Here is a 10000-nt window from a genome sequence, read left to right on the forward strand (position 1 = left end):
GCCAACTAGCCAGGTGCTCAATTTTGTATCCCGGCACCGAATTTGCTTCAGTCTCAATCTCACTTATAAGTATGTAACTTCTTAGGGTGCGTGTAGCTCTATCTGTAAGTCCTCTTGCGGATATATTTCTAACTATGAAAAATATTTCCAATCTTACTTGATCTATCCACTAAGGAAGACAGTGCCCTCTCTGATCTATCTATTACTGACGACAGTGCCCTCTCTGATCTATCCATTACTGAAGACAGTGCCCTCTCTGATCTATCCATTACTGAAGGCAGTGCCCTCTCCGATCTATCCACGACTGAAACCACTTACCGCTAAGAAGATTCATCTTCTTTGTCAATGTCTTTAACGCCCTTACATGACATATAATATATGTAAGTCTATTAAAAGCACGTAGCTATCATACAGGCAGGGACAAGATCTCACCACTGCACATTACATGAACCAATCCATCTCTCTCAACAGCTATCATTTTTACCATTTCGTTTTGCCAGCAGATAATTAATCATCATCTCACGAGGTAAACAATTGGAACTCATTACCGTGTAAACATCAAACAACGCATGTGTTAAAGCGAAAGCTCAAGAGTTATATTCTTGTTTACAACAAATGATTAATCAGTGAGGAATTCATTTTTATGTTTTTTGTATTATTTACATATTCTTTAAATGCGAGACGACTCTATGTTCAACACTAAAAGATCTCACATCATTATGAAGCAGGATTTGAGATCTGTCTTAGCAAGAACATTGAGAGTAGATGCTCCTATGTTTTATGCAGTGAACCTTTGTACTGTTTCTAAAATACATGCCCCAATTTATGAATAAATTCTCAAGATTATTATAAATTTGGATAAACAATTTTATGCTTTGTCGTAGGTACTTCGAGGAATTCATATATTTTTTGTGATTGCAGTTTTCATGAAAAAAAAATGTTGTGATATAGTGTGTTTAAATAGTGGAAAAACGCAAAATTGTCTTCAGTTGGAAAGAAAAAAAATAGCACATGCGTCCTCATACTCACACATCCACATACGCCCTCATACCTACACGTCCACATACTACACAACATCCACATATCCATATACCGCCTAAAACATTCGTTCTTACACACACACAAGTACATATACGGCCCTCATACCTCTACTTCCACATACGCTCCCACACGTCCACATAAAAAGGCCTCATATCCACTTGTCCACATACGCCCTTACTCTTATACGTCCCCACAACCACACGCCCACATACTCTCACAAAGCACCAACATACTCTCTAACACCCACAAAGCCACAAATACCCTCAAATTCAGACGACCGTATTCGCTCTCACAACCGCACATCTACATATGCCCCCAGGATCACATATGTCCTTCCATCCATATTACCGCTGGCTCACATATGCACACACACGGCAACTCAGAGGCCTGTTTGGGAGACTTCCCTCTGAATTCCATTCCCTCTTAACACCATTATCTTTATATATTTATATATATATATATATATATATATATATATATATATATATATATATATATATATATATATATATATATATATATATATATATATATATATAATAATGTATGTACTAATTATTATTCAGTAATCAATGTATATATTCTGGTTCACATTGTCAGTTCGTTGATTGGTGAAAGGTGCATAGAAAAATAACTTATCTCTTATACTTTCCATAAAGCACAATATATAACTAGAAATGTAATCTGTGGATAACTGTCAAAATATGTGTCTGTTTATGTGCGTGTAATATATTTTCATATGTAAATAGTACTGGAGTCTTGTCGTTTCTGGGTTATCAGTATTCTCCAATCCTTGAAGAAATAGGCGCTCTGCAGGACTGAGTGTTGTAATAGGATATGAGTAAGAAAGTGTACTGGAAACGAGATCAATCAACCTGCTGAAGAATTTATAATCTGTCGAGCAATTATTTAGGGGAAATGGGCATTTTCTTTGGCTGCTTTATGCTGAATTATGATGTTCAGCATAAATTGATAATACAAAATGATGGGGAACATACTGATTATCCTAATCTTAAAATAACCTTGTACGGTATATTTTAATTAATATTATGATGGAATTACATCACAAGATAATTTAAGCATTTTAAACTACGTAATTTAATGTTACAATGTAACTGAGCATAATATTTGCTTTTCTCTTTATACAGCATCCTTCCACTTGTTCTTCCAGACACTTTGCCCTGTCGGCTTCAGATTAGTCGCTCATTGGCTTCTGATATGAGTGACTTAAGTGTCATTTACCATTAAAGTTTGAAGTGTAGGATTGCCAGGGATCACAGATTATCACATTGTGTCTCGTAACTGATATATTGTATATATTATATAATGTAATGTTTCTGTGAAAATATTGCATGATGGTGTGATTTATTAGTTTCTATGTGACACCCATCTATGTGTACCTGTCTACCTGTCTTCCTCTCTATCGTCTGTCTCCATCTTCATCACATGTCCCCCTCTCTACTATTTGATTTATTTTCCACCATCTGCATTCATCTACCTTTATTCATCTACAGAATTTTTTCTCCGCCATCTTTAACTCTTTTCACCATCTGTGCGCGTTTCTTCCACCGGTCTTTAATCTCCGGCTCACTCAATTGTCACTATCTTCATCTTTCAGGTGTTTCAGCAACGTAGACAAAGATCTCATTGTCTTTCTGTTCAATGGAAATATTATAATTTTGCAAATAAAGTATACGAAAAGTACCTGTTGAATGTTTATTAAAATATACTACAGTATTTACAAATATATGCTTTGATTTCCTAATATATATTCTGACATACTAACATATACTATAGTGATCGCCGATTCGTCAGTGGACGACAATATATGATTAGTGATTTTTCACATTTAACATATATCAAGAAAAAACATACGTAAAACGTATTTTTGAACATAAAAATTAAAGGCCAAATATGGAAAAAAAAATTAATTTATAATAAAAAACAAAAAACATAATATTGATAAAAATGAAAAATACAGAGGTTGTACCTACAATCAGTAAAATATGTGTATTTTCTCTCCAGTTCCCTCAACGACACTGCAGACTCCTACGGTACCATCACCGACCATCAGATGACATATTCCCAATCGGTTTTGCCTGAAATTTAATAACAACCTCATCTACCAACCTCATCCCCTCACCCTAACATCAAAGACCTTTCTCTCCCCCATCTCAATCGTCTCTGGCCCCAGAATCAGTGAAATTAGTTTCGCAGAAATTGGGACGTCACGCTATATCACCTAAAGTGATTCACAAGTGCTTCTATTAGCTGTATGGAAGCTGTTAGAAGTGCTTCTGTTAGCTGTATGGAAGCTGTTAGAAGTGCTTCTGTTAGCTGTATGGAAGCTGTTAGAAGTGCTTCTGTTAGCTGTATGGAAGCTGTTAGAATTGCTTCTGTTAGCTGTAGGAAGCTGTTAGAAGTGCTTCTGTTAGCTGTATGGAAGCTGTTAGAAATGCTTCTGTTAGCTGTATGGAAGCTGTTAGAAGTGCTTCTGTTAGCTGTGTGGAAGCTGTTAGAAGTGCTTCTGTTAGCTGTATGGAAGCTGTTAGAAGTGCTTCTGTTTGCTGTATGGAAGCTGTTAGAAGTGCTCCTGTTAGCTGTTAGATTGGAGGATGTGTTGGCTGCAAGCTGCATGGTGCTATGGGCTATAATACTCTGACGATATTTTATAGAGTATCCTCAATTAATTAGCCTTTTTGTCCCCGTACCCACCCCGCAGGTGTCAACGAAATTTGTAAAAGTTGTCTCATCTTTCAAAGCAGAAAAGCTTAGAGCATCTGTTCCGAGTGAGTTTTCTATTCAAATGCTTTTCTAATAAAAAAATTCTGTAAGATTTTGAGCTAATTAATTAAAAGGCACATTTTAGCCTTCGATCTCAGATCTGGTTTGGTTTATTCAACCCATCCCTCAGGCTATGGTCCTTGAAGCTGCGACGATCCCAAACACACTTATAAATACTGGCTGTTCAAATATTTGCTCATAAATAAATAAATATTTAGATCTTTCATTCCCAAAGATCTTTTTAACCCTTCAATTCCCTTCTTCTTTATGGAACGTTAGTTTACATGAAGGTTCTTCTCCTCCGCTCCCCGCACGAGTGGAGATGTCGGGAGACGCTTCATAATGGTACGTCAGTTGACCAGACCACACACTAGAAGTTGAAGGGACGACGACGTTTCGGTCCGTCCTGGACCATTCTCAAGTCGATCGGTACGTCAGTGTTTATTTGGCAAGGCTTGGAAGTTGTTGGTGTTGTTTACAGTTGATATAAGGGCAGCGACTAAGCCAGACTGGCTTTAGAGATGCACTTGATGCAATTGGCGGCGAAAGCTTGAAAGTTCAGCCCGTCCTCATATAGTGAGGCGCCAAACCCCTGTTTATGAACAGAAAACGGTTTCCACACGAGTCGCAACTGATGACCTTCGAACATTTCTCTAAAATTGCTTCTGTTTGAACCCCGAAAATTATGCATAATAATAATAACTTATATATAAAAAGAAATGCAATTTTTAATGCACTCTAATAAAAATGATGAATGCATTTGGGGGGAGGGGGTATGGCGGCTCCTCTATCTAGCCTGGCCTGAGGACAGGTTGTGGTGGTGGTGTGTGTACAGCGACAACTGCTCGTTGCTATTTGTGTAGTTAGTGCTGCGCTTTCTGTTTATCCCTGGAGTTTGAGTTATGAATAGGTCAAATGAGGCCTAATATTGGGTTACTGGAGATATTTAGCCAATGTTATGGATATTTTATATTTTATATAAAGTAAGATATCTCCCTTAAAATATGTTTAAAATTTAAGGGGATTTTGACCGTGATAATTACTGGTTTGAAATTAGTCTTAACATTATGATGCGTGGAGCAGTGAAGGAGGTAATGCTCAATTGTCTTTGGAACATGGCAGTCAATACAAAATTATGTCTATTCTGTATTTATGTCTGATTGTTGCTAGTTAGTAATGCAGTTAGTTCTGTTGTGTTCCTGCATTTGAAAGTTTTTCAATATGGGATTATGTTTGGGAGTTAGCTATGATTTTATTAGGAAAGCTAGATCTCGTTTCGATGAGTAGAGGAATTTGTTTAAGCTCTGTCAGTGATGTTTTGATTCTTTTTGCGTTTCTAGTCATGAAGGTCAAGGGGCCACTCTGTATGTTTGGGTTGGGATTCCATATGTTTTACTTGGTGTTACAGTAGTGCAGCGTGTTTGGTATCTGGGAATGGTTGAGGAGGCGGAGGGGTGGGGGACGGCAGGTGGTGTCGTGAGGGAGTGTGGGCGTTGTGGTTTTTCAGTCTGAGCGCTAAGTCGTTTGGAGTGTGTTCCGACAGCTGGAGGCTTTTCACCCTCAGTTCTAGTGGTCGTGTTTTGTGGCAAGTCAGCGTGGCGGACGGTAAGTTTTGCTAAGTATTTATAAAGGATTTTGTCCAGTATTAGTTCTATTAATTGTCTTGTTTATGCCATTGGTAGTTGTGTTTATTCGGATTTCACTTCCTGAAGACGTGGATGGGGTGTGTGTTGAGTCAGTCTTGAGGGGTGGGTTGGCTTTGTTAAGAGTTTATTAAGGAGTCTGAATTTTGTTGTTTTCGTTTTCCATTTTCATTTTCATAGTATAAATGTCTGGATGAAGTCTGGGTTTAGTTGTAAGTTTTGTGGGAGTGTATTATTGTCAGGGGGTGTAGAATGGTTAGTAACGAGGCCATTTAATAAGTGCAAAGTTTGTTGCTTCGTGATTGGTGGTGGTTTGTTAAGAACTGCCAGGTGTTGTTTCAGGGCACTACTTTATTGCAAGTTGGTGTAGGAAAAAGCCCTATTTTTTTTTTTTTTTTTTTTTATGCTGCTCTGTACGAATAGCATTGTTTAGATATTGTCATGATCGCCCTCAAAGTTTGAACATTTCAGTGTGTTTGAAGTGCATGTTTCTGTGTGATGGGAGTTCGAACAAATTCCACGTGTAATGTCTTTTGTGCGTTCTTTCCAGATGTGGTTAATTGCTTTACATATGAAACAGTGAGTTAGACCTGGTTCGTATACTTGTAGTTTATAAAGATAACAATTCATCCAAACCCGTTCAGATGGAGGGTCGTTTAGGCAAGTAGGGCTGTGCCTGTATCACTGTTCCTTCTTCTCTTTCCATAAATTTCTTTACTTTGTAGACGGGAATTTCATCTACTAGAAGTTAAGATTGGATGCCTTCTTCAATAATGACTAGGACATAATTGACTTTACGCTTTACTAATGGCACCTAATTGACCGTAGAATCTCACTTTGTACTCACGGATTTCGGTAATATTATTGAGCTCCTCACCTTACTCTCTTTCCTTATTTATTTACCCGTATATTCCTCTCTTCTATTACGGGCTCACCATAGCTCGTGCTACATGGACACTCCGTCCTGAATAGCTAAATCTTTAACAACAGCAACATCCTCTCTTCTATCACGTGACTTCTATCACGTGAATGGTCCAGGACGGACCGAAACGTCGTCGTTTCTCCATTTTCTGTTGCGCGGTTTGTTCATTATATCTTGAGATACGGTATTGTGACACATCGTCTGCACATTGAGCTCTGTTGATTGCTTGCTGTAGTTGTGGTCCACTGCAATTAAATTCTTTTATTTATTTGGTCTTATATCGTGCACTCCAATATTAAATATATATTGGGATTTCTATTGTATATAATACTTTGTTCTATTATCGAAAGCACTCCTATTCTTCACTGTACTGTCTTCATAGGAAATAATGAAGGTTTTCAGAACAGGAGAATTTGATCGACAATCGACTTGATCGATATAATCGACTTGAGAATGGTCCAGGACGGACCGAAACGTCGTCGTCCCTTCACCTTCTAGTGTATGGTCTTGTCAACAGGAGAATATATTTTACCTTGGCTGAGCCTGTGTTGGTACTCAAGCCACGTGGGACTTTGTTTACTTTTGGGGGCTGGCTGTGCACCTCCTCCAGTCTGTTTGTTGTTTATGATAACGTCTTCTTTATCCTCCTCAGAGGGCAAGAGATCATTGTCATCCGTATGCCTGTCATGAGTCGATGGTTGTCTAGTTTCTTAGATTTTCGGCGTGATACCGTATTCCAGTCAATACAATTGTTTTCTAATTGTAATGTAAAATAGGAATATTAAATAAAATATTGAAATAATATTTAACTTTATTGCATTTTCATGTAATAGTTACAAACTTTAAATATGTAATTTTGTACATAACTTTGGCAACAACGAAACTATCTTGAGCATCGTAGAATATCGCATCTCTCTGTGTGTATATATATATATATATATATATATATATATATATATATATATATATATATATATATATATATATATATTCAGACATTTCCCTTTATGCTAATATGTATCGCAGGCTACTGAATGACAGCTAATAAGTGAATATTTGCTTTTCATATCATTGCATTTCATATGGAAATGTACGTGATTATCTCATTCTCAAGCCTATTGGTACGAGAATGTACCACATCTTGGGATCAGCGTGGCCTCACTTTAGTCATTCTCAAGTGTGCACTTATATATTTGTTGCACTCTGTTTAATTAAAAACTATGTTTTCCCAATTATGAAATAACCATTATTACAATTGTTGTTTTTTTTTGTGCAAAAATAGACATAGGGTAGGTTAGATTATAAGTTTTGATTATGCTAGTAATTATATGTATTTACGGTACGTTGGTATTTACGGTACTTAAAAAGTAAGCGGAGAACTTGACCAGACCACACACTAGAAGGTGAAGGGACGACGACGTTTCGGTCCGTCCTGGACGATTCTCAAGTCGATTGTGAATGGTGCAGGACGGACCGAAACGTCGTCGTCCCTTCACCTTCTAGTGTGTGGTCTGGTCAACTTACTTTAGCCACGTTATTGTGACTCATCGCGAGCGGAGAACTGTTCAATGAAAGAACACAATCATAAGAGAATCACAAACTGTCCTCATTAACAGTGACCAAATTCTTGTTAATTCAGCAGCTGTTCTCCTGTTCATGAATCATAAACTCTTTTACGCAGAACACACGACTGCTGTTGTTCAGACTTTTATCGAACAGTGTTTCACACACTTTAAATGTTCGAATCGCTCGTCACCCACGCACTAGAATGAAAAATAATTGAAATCCGAACCAAAACAACTAAACTAACGTATTCTAGTCCTAACTACATGAAAATTTTTAATATTTATATTAAGTTACATATCAGAAAATTTACTTTGTTTCTAAAGTTCGTTAAAGTTCATTAATGCGTCTTACGGGTCGACCTCAGTTTGGACGAGCTTGAGGATGATTTTAAAAATAAATAATTGAAAACGCTTCACCATTTGGCTTGAGAAAGGCACTAATTATATGAATTTCTAACTCCTGAACCATGACTTTAGCGATGATTGATTTTTTGCTCGTTACACGTTCTAAGCTTTCCAAAGACATGATCACCATTGTTTATGTTCTGAACGACAAGGAAATTCCACAGGTTACTGATGCAGGGTAACCCTGAAATTCACAGTGGGGAAGGGGCGCCTCATAACCCATCTCTTTCGTTTCTTATGTGGGACTCAAGGACTCGGGAGGGTCGGCCTCACTAATGAATAAATAATGAGCAAGATCATTTGTAGTGCGGATGTACACACACTGGAACCGTGTATGTTGATAGGATGCACAACTCTGGTGAATAATGTGAGATATATACTCTGGTGTATATACACTGGTGTATATACACTGAGAGATTACTTTAGTCCTGAACTATGTTTAAGACTTAAGTATACTTACTGGTTGATCAGTGAGCTGGTGTAATTGCCTTAATAACCCTCCAGTAGTTGATAGGACTTGAGCCGAACTCCAAACCAAGATGTAGCTCACGAAATTCGTACTTTGTAGAAACTTCGAGGGTGAAGGGATCAAGAAGTCAGTCACGGTAAAGATGTTGCAATGATGAAGATTATGTGTTAAGATGTTGTTTATTAGAATGACAGGGACCACAAGTGCCTCAACTATTATTTAAAAAACCATCACATATATCATTCTGTATGATTCGATATATTGATTAGTAAACACATACGTATGTGTAATTTGGTAAATAAATACGCTGTTGAAATAGATCAAGGTTTGGAAAGGGTTTGTATATATGGTAGTTCATGATTTACTTAGTTGGGTTAAATAGATTATCTAAATGTATTATAAACGAAAAGAGTTCAACTCGAACAGAAACTTCGAACACATTTGGGTACGCTTAATATAATCTGTCAACCTCAAAACACACTTGTCTTACTAATAGTATCTATTATACATATATCAGCCCAAGATTAAAACAAAAGTCGGTGGATTCAAGATGTGTATATACAAATTATGTACTATCCAATTCGATTATAGTCCGATTTTTTTTCATCAGTAAGTCTGTTTCACTTCGAAGCTTTGAAACAGAAAATGGGTTTGCTTCTCTTCTGGCTTGTCCATTGCGCAGTCTCCTTTACAAACAAAGGCAAAATGTTCATTCCATGCAACCATCTAACGTTTGTGAATGAAAAATGCTTTCACATGACTCACAACTGATGGCGTTCGAAAAATTTTATATTATGGTTTCCTCCGTTTATTGAACAGTTGACTTTCTGTTGCAGAATGCTCGAATAACAGGTTAAATATTTTCCATAAGTGCTGTGGGGAAATTATATATTCCATTCCACCACAAATCTTGAACTTTGAATCCTTTGGTAACGTCGTTTACTTTGTATGTTTGTCCGTCTTGAGCACGTGCTGTATTTTTCTGGTACTTCAGCAATACTGAAGCCGAATACCCAGTAAAGTCTGTTGCAGATTCCTGCAGATGTAAGGAAGCTCAGGACACCCGAAAGGCGTTCTGATGCTGCCGCTAACAGGAGTTGAAAACGTGTGAATGCCAATCTTTTGTTGCAGGTGTTGAAGCAGCATAAAACCCACCATTCAACAGGTGTTA

The 10000-nt window shown here is 37.4% G+C and overlaps 2 protein-coding genes across 2 annotated transcripts in view; both read left to right on the top strand.

Annotated features, from left to right (window-relative positions):
- LOC123768817 (secretin receptor) overlaps positions 1–1457 on the top strand; it is a 50560-nt gene extending 49103 nt beyond the window's left edge. The window contains exon 13 of the mRNA XM_045759604.2: positions 1–1457. This exon is cut by the window's left edge and continues 1395 nt beyond it. The gene's annotated coding sequence lies outside the window, so the exon portion shown is untranslated.
- A 3887-nt stretch (positions 1458–5344) lies between these two features.
- Positions 5345–10000, top strand: part of LOC123768682 (acetylcholinesterase) — a 71258-nt gene continuing 66602 nt past the window's right edge. Inside the window, exon 1 of the mRNA XM_045759364.2 lies at positions 5345–5430. The gene's annotated coding sequence lies outside the window, so the exon portion shown is untranslated. The remainder of the gene's footprint in view (positions 5431–10000) is intronic.

This window comes from Procambarus clarkii, chromosome 83 (genome assembly GCF_040958095.1).
Source record: "Procambarus clarkii isolate CNS0578487 chromosome 83, FALCON_Pclarkii_2.0, whole genome shotgun sequence".
NCBI classification, from domain to species: Eukaryota; Metazoa; Arthropoda; class Malacostraca; order Decapoda; family Cambaridae; genus Procambarus; species Procambarus clarkii.